Genomic DNA, 15603 nt, shown 5'->3' with positions numbered 1-15603 from the left:
AAAAACCTCATTGTAACAGAAGTGATTGAACCCCACCCATGGCCTTTGGCACTGCTGTGCTCTGATTGGTCTGGAGAGAGCTTAGTGGGGTTCCTGTAGCACTGAGGCCTGGGAGGCCAGTGTGTGACTTGGATCAGGAACCACTCACTATAAAGTCCTCCTCCTGTGGGGGGTACGGTATTATCACGTCAGGTAGAGATGGAGCAATTTGACTGTAGGTGGAATAGAAGAGAGAGACAGAATAAAAGAGAGAAAGGCTCATTCACAAGGCTATATATAGGAAGTACTGTAAGTGAGATGTGAACATCAAAGTGTCTGTGTGTTTAATTTACTGTTAAAGAGGCAAGTAGCTCCTGTCTTTATGAGGCCATAACCACAACATCTCTGTTAGGCTACTGCCGTTGCTGCTTCTCTCAGACTGCCTCTCTCAGGCTGCCTCTCTCTGCTGCAGTTGCTGCCTCTCTCAGACTGCCTCTCTGCTGCCTCTCTCAGACTGCCTCTCTCTGCTGCCGTTGCTGCCTCTCTCAGACTGCCTCTCTCAGACTGCCTCTCTCAGGCTGCCTCTCTCTGCTGCAGTTGCTGCCTCAGACTGCCTCTCTGCTGCCTCTCTCAGACTGCCTCTCTCTGCTGCCGTTGCTGCCTCTCTCAGACTGCCTCTCTCAGACTGCCTCTCTCAGACTGCCTCTCTCAGGCTGCCTCTCTCTGCTGCAGTTGCTGCCTCAGACTGCCTCTCTGCTGCCTCTCTCAGACTGCCTCTCTCTGCTGCCGTTGCTGCAGTTGCTGCCTCTCTCAGACTGCCTCTCTGCTGCCTCTCTCAGACTGCCTCTCTCTGCTGCCGTTGCTGCCTCTCTCAGACTGCCTCTCTCAGACTGCCTCTCTCAGACTGCCTCTCTCAGGCTGCCTCTCTCTGCTGCAGTTGCTGCCTCAGACTGCCTCTCTGCTGCCTCTCTCAGACTGCCTCTCTCTGCTGCCGTTGCTGCAGTTGCTGCCTCTCTTAGACTGCCTCTCTGCTGCCTCTCTTAGACTGCCTCTCTGCTGCCTCTCTCTGACCGCCTGTCTCTGCTGCCTCTCTGCTACCTCTCTCTGACCGCCTGTCTCTGCTGCCTCTCTGCTACCTCTCTCTGACCGCCTGTCTCTGCTGCCTCTCTCTGACCGCCTGTCTCTGCTGCCTCTCTCTGACCGCCTGTCTCTGGGGCCACCAGATTGAGCTGGATTCAACTTTTTATGTAATTTGCTGCAACGCCTCACCAGACAACCCCTCGCTGTAGCCAGACTACTGTACCCTGTAAAAACGTATATATGCAAAAAATACAGTATGCACATTGAGGCATTGATATTTAGAGTGCTGTCACGAAGCATTCATCGACAGAAACAGTAGTAACTAGCACGCCCAACATCATCACACACGTTTACCTCAACTCAAACCTCTAATTTCGCTACCTACTTTGCTAAATACAGAAAACACCTACAAACATCTATTAATGTTTTCGTGAACTACTGCACACTGTCATTCAGGCGAGGTAGCACTCTACTTTCAAAAGGGCATCTTCCATTTGTTTCTGTATGGACCCTTGTCCCAATCTTTCCCAATGCTCCCATATCCCACCCCTCTCTCTCCCCACCCCTATGTCATCCCGATAGGCTATCCCACCCCTCTCTCTCCCCACCCCTATGTCATCCCGATAGGCTATCCCACCCCCCTCTCTCCCCAACCCTATGTCATCCCGATAGGCTATCCCACCCCTCTCTCTCACCACCCCTATGTCATCCCGATAGGCTATCCCACCCCTCTCTCCCCACCCCTATGTCATCCCGATAGGCTATCCCACCCCCCTCTCTCCCCACCCCTATGTCATCCCGATAGGCTATCCCACCCCTCTCTCTCCCCACCCCTATGTCATCCCGATAGGCTATCCCACCCCTCTCTCTCCCCACCCCTATGTCATCCCGATAGGCTATCCCACCCCCCCCTCTCCCCACCCCTATGTCATCCCGATAGGCTATCCCACCCCTATGTCACCCCGATAGGCTATCCCACCCCTCTCTCTGACCGCCTGTCTCTGCTGCCTCTCTTAGACTGCCTCTCTCTGACCGCCTGTCTCTGCTGCCTCTCTGCTGCCTCTCTCTGACCGTCTGTCTCTGCTGCCTCTCTCTGACCGCCTGCCTCTGCTGCCTCTCTTAGACTGCCTCTCTCTGACCGCCTGTCTCTGCTGCCTCTCTGCTGCCTCTCTCTGACCGTCTGTCTCTGCTGCCTCTCTCTGACTGCCTGTCTCTGCTGCCTCTCTTAGACTGCCTCTCTCTGACCATCTGTCTCTGCTGCCTCTCTTAGACTGCCTCTCTCTGACCGTCTGTCTCTGCTGCCTCTCTTAGACTGCCTCTCTCTGACCGTCTGTCTCTGCTGCCTCTCTCTGACCGTCTGTCTCTACTGCTACTTGAACAGCCCTGCAGGGTCCAGCAGGGAACATTAACCACTAACATCACAAAGACTAAATTATTAGACACATAAACCCCAATCTACACTTCAGGCCCCTGATGCTTACTGATAATTCGTTTTTCCTCTGAGCAAATGTTTTACCTGAAAAGACAATATGCAGTGGTTTGGCTGCGGTGGTTCTCCCTTGTTGAGATGATGTTTGTAAAATAGATCTGTCTGGTTTAATCACTTGTGTCACAGTCAATCCTCATAGTCACACCTGCTGTGTTTAAATGCACACTAATAATATGGAATTAGTCGGAATTCAATGAGTCTGAATTAAAAAAGTAAACACCCGTATTGGACAAGAGTCCAGTAATCTGAATGAGCTCATTTCAAGTGAAATAAGTGTACAATACTCCTTCCCTAAACTATTTGTTTGGGATTTATTAAGTCAGTATTTGGCATGTAAACATTACATTCAGATTACTGTTGTTTGCATGACAGCTTTCTGGTGAATATTTGCAATTGTTAAGAGGCCGTTGTGGACCTCTTAGGAACAAATTAAACATGAAAGGAAGCGATTGAATACAAAAAATGATGTAATGCTCTGCATTAGTTGTTAGTGCTTGCTACCTTTTGGGAAAATGTGCCTCATGCAACCATCAATGGAATATCATTATACAGCAGTACGCATTCAAACAGACAGTATTCAGAACATATTAGAGTCCAAAGTGCACTTTATTTGTTTGTTTATTGGGATCCCCATTAGCTTTTGCAGAGGCAGCAGCTCCTCTTCCTGGGGTCCACAGAGCTCATCTGAATACCCAGATACTCCAACAGAATTGTGCATGTAAACATAGTACCTTCCCTGTCTCACAGTAAACTGATGCAAGTAGTGCCTGGCAAGACCCTCTCCCTCTCAGAGTTGGCATGCAGGGAAGTATAGCCTCATGTCGCAGTTTGTAATGTTGGGATTTACCAACTAGTGTGTGGAAGTCTGCCATTGGCCTAAACTCATCCCACTCCTCTTCCTACTCCTCTTCCCACTCCTCTTCCCACTACTCTTCCCACTCCTCTTCCCACTCCTCTTCCCACTCCTCTTCCCTACTCCTCTTCCCACTCCTCTTCCCACTCCTCTTCCCACCTCTCTTCTTACTCCTCTTCCTACTCCTCTTCTTACTCCTCTTCCCACTCCTCTTCCCACTCCTCTTCCCACTCCTCTTCCCACTCCTCTTCCTACACCTCTTCCCACTCCTCTTCCCACTCCTCTTGTTACTCCTCTTCTTACTCCTCTTCTTACTCCTCTTCCCACTCCTCTTCCCACTCCTCTTCCCACTCCTCTTCCTACTCCTCTTCCTACTCCTCTTCCCACTCCTCTTCCCACTCCTCTTCTGACTCCTCTTCCTACTCCTCTTCCTACTCCTCTTCTTACTCCTCTTCTTACTCCTCTTCTTACTCCTCTCTGCCCATCTGGGCTCTCTTCTCCCCTATCCTCTCTGTGTCTCTCCTCTCACTGTGACCTGGCCAGCTCCCCTAACCTTTCTGTGTCTCTCCTCTCACTGTGACCTGGCCAGCTCCCCTATCCTCTCTGTGTCTCTCCTCTCACTGTGACCTGGCCAGCTCCCCTACCTCTCTGCCCCCATGTTCCTGTGTCAGGGCTACCTCCCCTGCCCTGGCGCTGAACTCCACTGTGGGCAGGTCCTCATCCATCTCTCTTTCTCTCCCTCTATCCCCGCCCGCCAGAGTCCAGCTCGGAGCTCATCTGGCTAATATCTCGGCTTAACAGTGAGGCCAACTGAACCCTCACAGTGAGAACACACACACATGCCGGCGCAAACACACACACATCGCAGTGCTACAGAGACATGAACCCCCCCCCCCCCCCCCGCTTTCCAAGTATTTTACCTCAGCCTCCTTCCAATCTGTCAAATTAAAGACAAGAAGACTTCCTGGAAAGCAGGCTTAGGCCTGGAGGTGTGCCAACCTGCCTAACCTACTGACGCCCCACTCACCTCCATCCCTCCACCAGTAGCAGAGCATCTGGATAAGACATCTGGACACACCTTTCAGAGGAGATATGGAGTAAAACGCCTTGAGGTGGAGCCCCACCCCCCCGGACAACTACAAAACTAACAGAGATACTGCTGGACTGTTATGACTGCTGGGTCACATGTACAGACTCTCTACCTTCCTCAGTCTCTCGCTCCAATCCTCACCCCATCCTCGCAAATTAACAGCAATATATCACTGAGACTCCACCGTGCTCCTCTATGGCTGCTCAAACAGAGGGTGCTGCTGGTTGGAAGAAGAGATAATGTTGCTGTAGGATGGCCAGTGTTGTTATGGTGACAGTCTTATTGTTGTCCAATGGAGCGCCAACAGAATTGTGGACAGTTGGCCTTCCATAGGCCACAGGGCAATGCTTGTCCTCTCAGCGCACAATAGAAACAGAACTGACCATCATATATATATATATATATATATATATATATATATATATATATATATATATATATACACATATATATATATATACATACATATACAAACTACAAGTTCTCCGACCTAAATAAAGTTGTATTTAATGTGGGTCATGCCGTGGAGTTGTCTGTTTTATCTTTTCACATTCTTTTGTTTCAGTGTCATGTTGATGATATAGCGTAAGGATGATATGATGGCATTAATTGTGGTTTCCGACATTCAACAAATCAATGAAGTACACTCAAGAACTTATCACTTCAATTGTAGAGAAACAGGCTCCAGTCTTATATCTTGTTTCGCTTGACAAATTCACTGGGAGCCAGAAAGTGTCAATGTCGATGAAATCTTTATTTTGTCTCATTTGCATATACTCATATTGTGCGCCAATGGCAAAGAAAAGATGTGACAATGTGCTAATGGCCCTTACAGAGACACGAAGAGAGAGAGGAAGAGGAAAGAGAAATAATAAACTAGAGAAACGGGGGTAATGTTTCAACTAGGATGATGCATGCAACTCCTTTAATGAGCCTCTCCTTTCTTTCTTTCTTTCTTTGTGACTTTTCTCTCTCCTTCATTTGGGGAATGGAATTGACATTAAATCTGTTCGGCTTCTTAATTAAATCCCAGACAACTGTTAACGAGGAGATGAGTTCAAACATTCAGCTCACTACATCCCTTTAAACAAGATCGATTACGGCATGGCTGGCGGCGAAGCCCCTCTCCTCCATCTCCTCATCCCTCTGCCAACGCCCCCTTGTTTCCATAAAAGCGCCGCCTGCCTCAGGATAACCTTGCTGGAGATGATGAAAGAAAAGGGAAAAAGTCAACAAGATAGAAGAATAGAAATCTCATTTGGAAGCCAGGGTTCTTGTGGATGTGAAATCTATATAACAGCAATGTCGTGGCTGACACACAGGGAGAGAGGAAGCTGGTAGTGGTGAAGGAGAATAGAGTTTACATTGAACAGTCTAAAGGGAGAGAAACAACGGACACCAGTGTTGTCGTACTGGCACAGACTGAGGCGTTTTGGCTCTCTGGGAAGAGAAAACAATTTGTGAGTGCGAGCATCTGGTTGGGGAAGTGGCGTTTCAGCAGGAGTAATAGAGAACAGGACCATAGTCAATTGAGAAAAAAACTAGTGATGGCATGAGGTGGAAGGAGGCGTGAAAAGCTAAAAGTGATAAATAGACATTCACACAAGTAACCTTGAGCTGTGAAAAAGTGTATCCGAAGAGCAAGACAAGAGCGAATGGAATGAGAAAGAGAAACAGAGAAAGGGAGAAAGAAACAGAGAGAAACAGAGAAAGGGAGAGAGAAACAGAGAGAAACAGAGAAAGGGAGAGAGAAACAGAGAGAAACAGAGAAACTGAGAAAGGGAGAGAAAAACAGAGAGAAACAGAGAGAAACAGAGAAAGGGAGAGAGAAACAGAGAAAAACAGAGAGAAACAGAGAAAAACAGAGAGAAACAGAGAAAGGGAGAGAGAAACAGAGAGAAACAGAGAAAGGGAGAAAGCGAGAGAGCGAGAAACAGATAGAAACAGAGAGAAAGGGAGAGAGAGAAACAGAGAGAAAGAGAGAGAGCGAATGAGAGAGAGAGAAAGAAAGGGAGAGAGAGAGAAAGAAAGGGAGAGAGAAACAGAGAAAGGGAGAGAGAGAAAGAAAGGGAGAGAGAGAGAAAAACAGAGAGAAACAGTGAGAAACAGAGAGAAACAGAGAAAGGGAGAGAGCGAATGAGAGAGAGAAACAGAGAGAAACGGAGAAAGGGAGAGAGAGAGAAACAGAGAAAGGGAGAGAGAAACAGAGAGAAACAGAGAAAGGGAGAGAGAAACAGAGAGAAACAGAGAAAGGGAGAGAGAAACAGAGAAAGGGAGAGAGAAACAGAGAGAAACAGAGAAAGGGAGAGAGAAACAGAGAAAGGGAGAGAGAAACAGAGAGAAACAGAGAAAGGAGAGAGAGAAACAGAAGAAACAGAGAGAACAGAGAAAAGGGAGAGAGAAACAGAGAAAGGAGAGAGAGAGAAACAGAGAGAAACAGAGAAAACAGGAAAGAGAGAAACAGAGAAAGGGAGAGAGAAACAGAGAGAAACAGAGAAAGGGAGAGAGAAACAGAGAGAAACAGAGAAAGGGAGAGAGAAACAGAGAAAGGGAGAGAGAAACAGAGAAAGGGAGAGAGAAACAGAGAGAAACAGAGAAAGGGAGAGAGAAACAGAGAAACAGAGAAAGGGAGAGAGAAACAGAGATAAATAGAGAAAGGGAGAGAGAAACAGAGAAAGGGAGAGAGAAACAGAGAAAGGGAGAGAGAAACAGAGAGAAACAGAGAAAGGGAGAGAGAGAGAAACAGAGAAAGGGAGAGAAACAGAGAGAAACAGAGAAAGGGAGAGAGAGAGAAACAGAGAAAGGGAGAGAGAGAAACAGAGAAAGGGAGAGAGAAAGAGAAACAGGAAAGGGAGAAACAGAGAGAAACAGAGAAAGGGAGAGAGAAACAGAGAGAAACAGAGAAACAGAGAGAGAAAAAGAGAGAGAGAGAGAGAGAAACAGAGAAAACAGAGAGAAACAGAGAAAGGGAGAGAGAAACAGAGAAAGAGAGAAACAGAGAAAGAGAGAGAAACAGAGAGAAACAGAGAGAGAGAAACAGAGAAAGGGAGAGAGAAACAGAGAAAGGGAGAGAAAAACAGAGAAAGGAAACAGAGAGAGAAAGAGAGAGAAACAGAGAAAGGGAGAGAGAGACAGAGAGAGAAAACAGAGAAAGGGAGAGAGAGAGAAACAGAGAAAGGGAGAGAGAAAAACAGAGAGAAGAGAAACAGAGAAAACAGAGAAAGGGAGAGAGAAACAGAGAGAAACAGAGAAAGGAGAGAGAGAGAAACAGAGAAACAGAAAGGGAGAGAGAGAAAGAGAGAGAGAAACAGAGAAAAGGGAGAGAAAAAGAGAAAAAGGGAAAGAGAGAGAGAAACAGAGAAACAGAGAGAAAGAGAGAAAGGGAGAGAGAAACAGAGAAACAGAGAAAACAGAGAGAAACAGAGAGAAAGAGAGAAACAGAGAGAAACAGAGAAAGGGAGAGAGAAACAGAGAGAAAACAGAGAAAGGGAGAGAGAAACAGAGAGAGAAGAGAGAAACAGAGAAAGAGAACAGAGAAAACAGAGAAACAGAGAGAGAGAGAAACAGAGAAAGAGGAGAGAGAAACAGAGAGAAAGAGAGAAACAGAGAAACAGAGAAAGAGAAGAAACAGAGAGAGAGAGAAAAAGGGAGAAGAAACAGAGAAAGGGAAACAGAGAAACAGAGAGAAACAGAGAGAGAGAGAAAACAGGGAGAGAAACAGAGAAAACAGAGAAAGAGAGAGAAACAGAGAAAGGGAGAGAGAAAAACAGAGAGAAACAGAGAAAGGGAGAGAGAGAGAAACAGAGAAAGGGAGAGAAACAGAGAGAGAAACAGAGAGAGGGAGAGAGAAACAGAGAAAGAAACAGAGAGAGAGAAACAGAGAGAAACAGAGAAAGAGAGAAACAGAGAAAGGGACAGAGAGAAACAGAGAAAGAGAGAAAACAGAGAAAGGGAGAGAGAAACAGAGAGAAGAGAAAGAGAGAAAGGAGAGAGAGAGACAGAGAAAGAGAAAAAGAGAGAGAAAGGAGAGAGAAACAGAGAAAGAGAACAGAGAAACAGAGAAAGGAGAGAGAGAAACAGAGAGAAACAGAGAAAGGGAGAGAGAACAGAGAGAAACAGGAGAAAGGGAGAGAGAAACAGAGAAAGGGAGAAACAGAGAAACAGAGAAAACAGAGAAACAGAGAAACAGAGAGAAACAGAGAAAGGAGAGAGAAACAGAGAGAAACAGAGAGAAACAGAGAAAGAGAGAGAAAACAGAGAGAAACAGAGAAACAGAGAAACAGAGAAAAACAGAGAAACAGAGAAAGGGAGAGAGAAAGAGAAAGAGAGAAACAGAGAGAGAGAAAACAGAGAAAGAGAGAGAGAAACAGAGAGAAACAGAGAAAGAGAGAAACAGAGAGAAACAGAGAGAAGAGAGAGAAACAGAGAGAAACAGAGAAAGGGAGAGAGAGAGAAAACAGAGAAAGAGAAACAGAGAGAAACAGAGAGAAACAGAGAAAGGGAGAGAGAGAACAGAGAGAAACAGAGAAAGGGAGAGAGAAACAGAGAAAACAGAGAGAAGAGAGAGACAGAGAAACAGAGAAAGGGAGAGAGAAACAGAGAGAAACAGAGAAAGGGAGAGAGAGAGAAACAGAGAGAAACAGAGAAAACAGAGAAAACAGAGAAAGGGAGAGAGAAACAGAGAGAAAACAGAGAGAGGGAGAGAGAGAGAAACAGAGAGAAACAGAGAAAGAGAGAGAAAGAGAGAGAAAAGGAGAGAGAAAGAGAAAGAAAGAGAGAAAGGGAGAGAGAAACAGAGAGAAAGAGAGAAACAGAAACAGAGAAAGAGAAACAGAGAAAGGGAGAGAGAAAAGAGAGAAACAGAGAGAAAACAGAGAGAAACAGAGAAAGGAGAGAGAGAGAGAGAAAACAGAGAGAAAGAGAAAGGGAGAGAGAGAGAAACAGAGAAAGGAGAGAGAAACAGAGAAAGAGAGAAAGAGAGAAACAGAGAGAAACAGAGAAAGAGAGAGAAACAGAGAGAAACAGAGAAAGAGAGAAAAGAGAGAGAAGAGAAACAGAGAAAGAAAGAGAGAGAAAGAGAGAAAGGAGAGAAAACAGAGAAAGGGAGAGAGAGAAACAGAGAGAGGGAAAGAGACAGAAAGGAGAAAGAGAGAAAGAAACAGAGAAAGGGAGAAACAGAAAACAGAGAGAAACAGAGAAAGAGAGAAACAGAGAAACAGAGAAAGGGAGAGAGAAACAGAGAAAGGGAGAGAGAAACAGAGAGAAAGAGAGAAACAGAGAGAGAAAGAGAGAAACAGAGAGAAACAGAGAGAAAGAGAGAGAAACAGAGAAACAGAGAGAAACAGAGAGAAACAGAGAAAGGGAGAGAGAGAGAAACAGAGAGAAACAGAGAGAGAAAACAGAGAGAAACAGAGAGAAACAGAGAAACAGAGAAACAGAGAAAGGGAGAGAGAAACAGAGAGAAACAGAGAAAAACAGAGAGAAACAGAAGAAACAGAGAGAGAAGAAACAGAGAAAGGAGAGAGAAACAGAGAAAGGAGAGAGAGAAAACAGAGAAAGAAACAGAGAGAAACAGAGAGAAACAGAGAAAACAGAGAGAGAAGAAACAGAGAGAAACAGAGAAAGAGAGAGAGAAACAGAGAGAAACAGAGAGAAACAGAGAAAGGGAGAGAGAGAAAACAGAGAAAACAGAGAAGAGAAAACAGAGAAAGGGAGAGAGAAACAGAGAGAAACAGAGAAAGGGAGAGAGAGAAACAGAGAGAAACAGAGAAAGGGAGAGAGAAACAGAGAAAGGAGAGAGAGAAAGAGAGAGAGAAACAGAGAAAACAGAGAAAGGAGAAAGAGAAAGAGAGAAACAGAGAAACAGAGAAAGAAACAGAGAAAGAGAAGAAACAGAGAGAAACAGAGAAAGAGAGAGAAACAGAGAAAACAGAGAAAGAGAAAGAGAGAAAGAGAGAGAGAAACAGAGAGAAACAGAGAAAGGGAGAGAGAAAAACAGAGAGAAACAGAGAAACAGAGAGAAACAGAGAAAACAGAGAGAGAGAAAGAGAGAGAGAGAGAACAGAGAGAAACAGAGAAAGAGAGAGAAACAGAGAAACAGAGAAAGGAGAGAGAGAGAAACAGAGAAAGAGAGAGAGAAACAGAGAAACAGAAACAGAGAAAGGAGAAAGAGAAACAGAGAGAAAGAGAGAGAGAAAACAGAGAGAGAGAGAAACAGAGAGAAACAGAGAAAGGAGAGAGAAACAGAGAGAAGAGAAAGAGAGAGAAAGAGAGAAAGAGAGAGAGAGAAACAGAGAGAAACAGAGAAAACAGAGAGAAACAGAGAAACAGAGAGAGAGAAAGGGAGAGAGAAACAGAGAGAAACAGAGAGAAGAGAGAGAAAGAAACAGAGAAACAGAGAGAGAAACAGAGAAAGAGAGAGAGAAACAGAGAGAAACAGAGAAAGGAGAGAGAAAACAGAGAGAGAGAGAGAAACAGAGAGAGAGAAACAGAGAGAAACAGAGAAAGGGAGAGAGAAACAGAGAAAACAGAGAGAAAACAGAGAGAAACAGAGAAACAGAGAGAAACAGAGAGAAACAGAGAAAGGAAGAGAGAAAACAGAGAGAAACAGAGAAAAACAGAGAAAGGAGAGAGAAACAGAGAGAAGAGAGAGAGAAACAGAGAGAAGACAGAGAGAAACAGAGAGGAAGAGAAAAGAGAGAGAGAGAAGAGAGAAACAGAGAAAGGGAGAGAGAAACAGAGAGAAACAGAGAAAGAGAGAGAAACAGAGAGAAAGAGAGAAAACAGAGAAAGAGAGAGAAACAGAGAAAGGGAGAGAGAAACAGAGAAAGAGAAGAAACAGAGAGAAACAGAGAAAACAGAGAGAAACAGAGAGAAACAGAGAAAGGAGAGAGAGAAACAGAGAGAAACAGAGAAAGAGGAGAGAGAAACAGAGAGAAACAGAGAGAAACAGAGAGAAACAGAGAAAGGGAGAGAGAAACAGAGAAACGGAGAGAGAGAGAGAAACAGAGAGAAACAGGGAGAAACAGAGAGAAACAGAGAGAAACAGAGAAAACAGAGAAAGAGAACAAACAGAGAAACAGAGAGAAACAGAAAAGAGAGAAACAGAGAGAAACAGAGAAAAGAGAGAAACAGAGAAAGGGAGAGAGAAAGAGAGAGAAACAGAGAGAAACAGAGAAAGGAGAGAGAGAAACAGAGAAAACAGAGAAAACAGAGAGAAACAGAGAGAAACAGAGAGAAACAGAGAGAAACAGAGAGAGAAAAACAGAGAGAAACAGAGAGAGAGAGAAAACAGAGAGAAACAGAGAAAAACAGAGAGAAACAGAGAGAAAAACAGAGAAAGAGAAATGGAGAGAGAGAAACAGAGAAACAGGGAGAAACAGAGAAAGGGAGAGAGAAACAGAGAGAAACAGAGAGAAACAGAGAGAAACAGAGAGAAAACAGAGAGAGAGAAAACAGAGAGAAACAGAGAGAAACAGAGAGAAAACAGAGAGAAACAGAGAGAAACAGAGAGAAACAGAGAGAAACAGAGAGAAACAGAGAGAAACAGAGAGAAACAGAGAGAAACAGAGAGAAAGAGAGAGAGAAACAGAGAAAGAGAAAGAGAGAGAAAAACAGAGAGAAACAGAGAAAGGAGAGAGAAACAGAGAGAAACAGAGAAAGGGAGAGAGAAAAACAGAGAAAACAGAGAGAAAGAGAAAGGAGAGACAGAGAAACAGAGAGAAAACAGAGAAAGAGAAACAGAGAGAAACAGAGAGAAACAGAGAAAGAGAGAGAGAGAGAGAAACAGAGAGAAACAGAGAGAAAGAGAGAAACAGAGAGAAGACAGAGAGAAACAGAGAGAACAGAGAGAGAGAAAGAGAGAGAAACAGAGAACAGAGAAACAGAGAGAAGAGAAAGAGAGAGAAGAGAGAAACAGAGAGAGAGAGAGAGAGAGAGAAAGAGAAACAGAAAGAAACAGAGAGAAACAGAGAAAGAGAAGAAACAGAGAAAGAGAGAAAGAGAAAGAGAAACAGAGAAAAGAGAGAGAAACAGAGAAACAGAGAGAGAAACAGAGAGAAACAGAGAAACAGAGAGAAACAGAGAGAAAGAGAGAGAAACAGAGAAAGAGAGAAAACAGAGAGAAACAGAGAGAGAGAAAGAGAGAAAGAGAGAAACAGAGAGAAACAGAGAAAGGGAGAGAAACAGAGAAAGGAGAGAGAGAAACAGAGAAACAGAGAAACAGAGAAACAGAGAAACAGAGAGAAAAGAGAGAGAAACAGAGAAAGGGAGAGAGAAACAGAGAAAGAGAGAAACAGAGAAAGGGGAGAAAGAGAAAGAGAGAGAAACAGAGAAACAGAGAGAAACAGAGAGAGAACAGAGAGAAACAGAGAGAGAGAGAAACAGAGAGAGAGAGAGAAACAGAGAACAGAGAGAGAGAAACAGAGAGAAACAGAGAAACAGAGAGAAACAGAGAAAGAGAGAGAGAGAGAAAGGGAGAGAGAAACAGAGAGAAACAGAGAGAAACAGAGAAAGGAGAGAGAGAGAAACAGAGAAACAGAGAGAAACAGAGAAAGAGAAACAGAGAGAAACAGAGAGAAACAGAGAGAAACAGAGAGAAACAGAGAAAGAGAGAAACAGAGAGAAACAGAGAGAGAAGAGAGAGAGAAACAGAGAGAAACAGAGAGAAGAGAGAGAGAAAGAGAGAGAAACAGAGAGAAACAGAGAGAAACAGAGAAAACAGAGAGAAACAGAGAAAACAGAGAGAGAGAGAAACAGAGAGAAACAGAGAAAGGGAGAGAGAAACAGAGAGAAACAGAGAAAGGAGAGAGAAACAGAGAGAAAAGAGAGAGAAACAGAGAAAGGAGAGAGAAAGAGAGAGAAAGAAAGAGAGAAAAACAGAGAGAAACAGAGAGAAACAGAGAAGAGGAGAGAGAGAGAAACAGAGAAAGGAGAGAGAAAGAGAGAGAAACAGAGAAAGGAGAGAGAAACAGAGAGAGAAAACAGAGAGAAACAGAGAAAGAGAGAGAGAAACAGAGAGAGAGAGAGAGAAAAAGAGAGAGAGAGAGAGAGAGAGAGAGAGAGAGAGAAAGAGAGAAACAGAGAAAGGGAGAGAGAGAGAGAGAGAAAACAGAGAAACAGAGAAAGAAAAGAGAGAAACAGAGAAAGGGAGAGAGAAACAGAGAAACAGAAAGGAGAGAGAAACAGAGAAAGGAGAGAGAAACAGAGAGAAACAGAGAGAAGAAAGGAGAGAGAAACAGAGAAAGAGAGAGAAACAGAGAGAAGAGAAACAGAGAGAGAAGAGAGAAACAGAGAGAAGAGAAACAGAGAAAGGAGAGAAACAGAGAAAAGAGAGAAAGGAAACAGAGAAAACAGAGAGAAAAGAAACAGAGAGAGAAGAGAGAAAGAGAGAAACAGAGAGAAACAGAGAGAAAGGGAGAGAAAACAGAGAAAACAGAGAAAGGGAGAGAAACAGAGAGAAAAGAGAGAGAGAAAACAGAGAAACAGAGAGAGAAAAGAGAGAAAGGGAGAGAAAGAGAAAACAGAGAGAAACAGAGAAAGGGAGAGAGAGAGAGAGAAACAGAGAGAGAGAGAGAGAGAAAACAGAGAAAGAGAGAGAGAGAGAGAAACAGAGAAAGAGAGAGAAAACAGAGAAAGGGAGAGAAAACAGAGAGAAACAGAGAAAGGAGAAAGAGAGAAACAGAGAAAACAGAGAAAGAGAGAGAAACAAACAGAGAAAACAGAGAGAGAAACAGAGAGAAGAGAGAGAAACAGAGAAAGGAGAGAGAAACAGAGAAAGGGAGAAAGAAACAGAGAAACAGAGAGAGAGAGAAACAGAGAGAAACAGAGAAAGGAGAGAGAGAAAACAGAGAAAGGGAGAGAGAAACAGAGAAAGAGAGAGAAACAGAGAGAAACAGAGAAAGGGAGAGAAACAGAGAGAAACAGAGAGAAAAACAGAGAAAGAAGAAACAGAGAAAAGAGAGAAAGAGAGAGAAAGAGAGAGAGAGAAACAGAGAGAAACAGAGAAAGGGAGAGAGAGAGAAACAGAGAAAGGAGAGAGAGAAACAGAGAGAAAGAGAAACAGAAAGAGAGAAACAGAGAAAACAGAGAAAGGGAGAGAGAAACAGAGAGAAACAGAGAAAGGGAGAGAGAGAGACAGAGAGAAACAGAGAAAGAAACAGAGAGAAAACAGAGAAAGAGAGAGAAACAGAGAAAGGAGAGAGAGAGAAACAGAGAGAAACAGAGAAAGGACAGAGAAACAGAGAGAAACAGAGAAAGGGAGAAAACAGAGAAAACAGAGAGAAACAGAGAAAGGAAAGAGAGAAACAGAGAAAACAGAGAGAAACAGAGAAAGAGAGAGAGAAACAGAGAGAAACAGAGAAAGGAGAGAGAGAGAGAGAAACAGAGAAAGGGAGAGAGAAACAGAGAGAAACAGAGAAACAGAGAGAAAAGAGAGAAAGAGAGAAACAGAGAAACAGAGAGAAGAAACAGAGAAAGGGAGAGAGAAACAGAGAAAAGAGAGAGAGAAACAGAGAGAAAGGAGAGAGAAAAACAGAGAAAGGGAGAGAGAAAAGAGAGAAAGAGAGAGAAACAGAGAAAGGGAGAGAGAAAGAGAGAAAGAGAAGAAACAGAGAGAGAGAGAAACAGAGAAAGGGAGAGAGAAACAGAGAAAGGAGAGAGAGAGAACAGAGAGAAACAGAGAAAGGGAGAGAGAAGACAGAGAGAAACAGAGAAACAGAGAGAGAAGACAGAGAGAAAACAGAGAAAGGAGAAACAGAGAGAAACAGAGAGAAACAGAGAAACAGAGAGAGAAACAGAGAGAAACAGAGAAAGGAGAGAGAGAAACAGAGAGAAACAGAGAGAGAGAGAGAGAAACAGAGAGAAAGAGAACAGAGAGAGAGAGAGAAACAGAGAGAAACAGAGAGAGAGAAAACAGAGAAAGAGAAAGAGAGAAACAGAGAACAGAGAAAGAGAAGAGAGAGAGAGAAACAGAGAAAGGGAGAGAGAGAAACAGAGAAAGAAAGAGAGAAACAGAGAAAGGGAGAGAGAGAAGAGAGAAACAGAGAAAGGGAGAGAGAAACAGAGAGAAACAGAGAAATGGAGAGAGAGAGAGAGAAACAGAGAAACAGAGAA

At 44.0% G+C, this 15603-nt stretch overlaps 1 pseudogene; it reads left to right on the top strand.

Moving 5' to 3' along the window:
- Positions 1-15603, top strand: part of LOC124015125 — a 413427-nt pseudogene that overhangs the window by 118522 nt on the left and 279302 nt on the right.

The sequence above is a fragment of the Oncorhynchus gorbuscha genome, linkage group LG26 (assembly GCF_021184085.1).
Source record: "Oncorhynchus gorbuscha isolate QuinsamMale2020 ecotype Even-year linkage group LG26, OgorEven_v1.0, whole genome shotgun sequence".
Lineage (NCBI taxonomy): Eukaryota > Metazoa > Chordata > Actinopteri > Salmoniformes > Salmonidae > Oncorhynchus > Oncorhynchus gorbuscha.
This window is presented reverse-complemented; position numbering and strand designations above follow the sequence as displayed.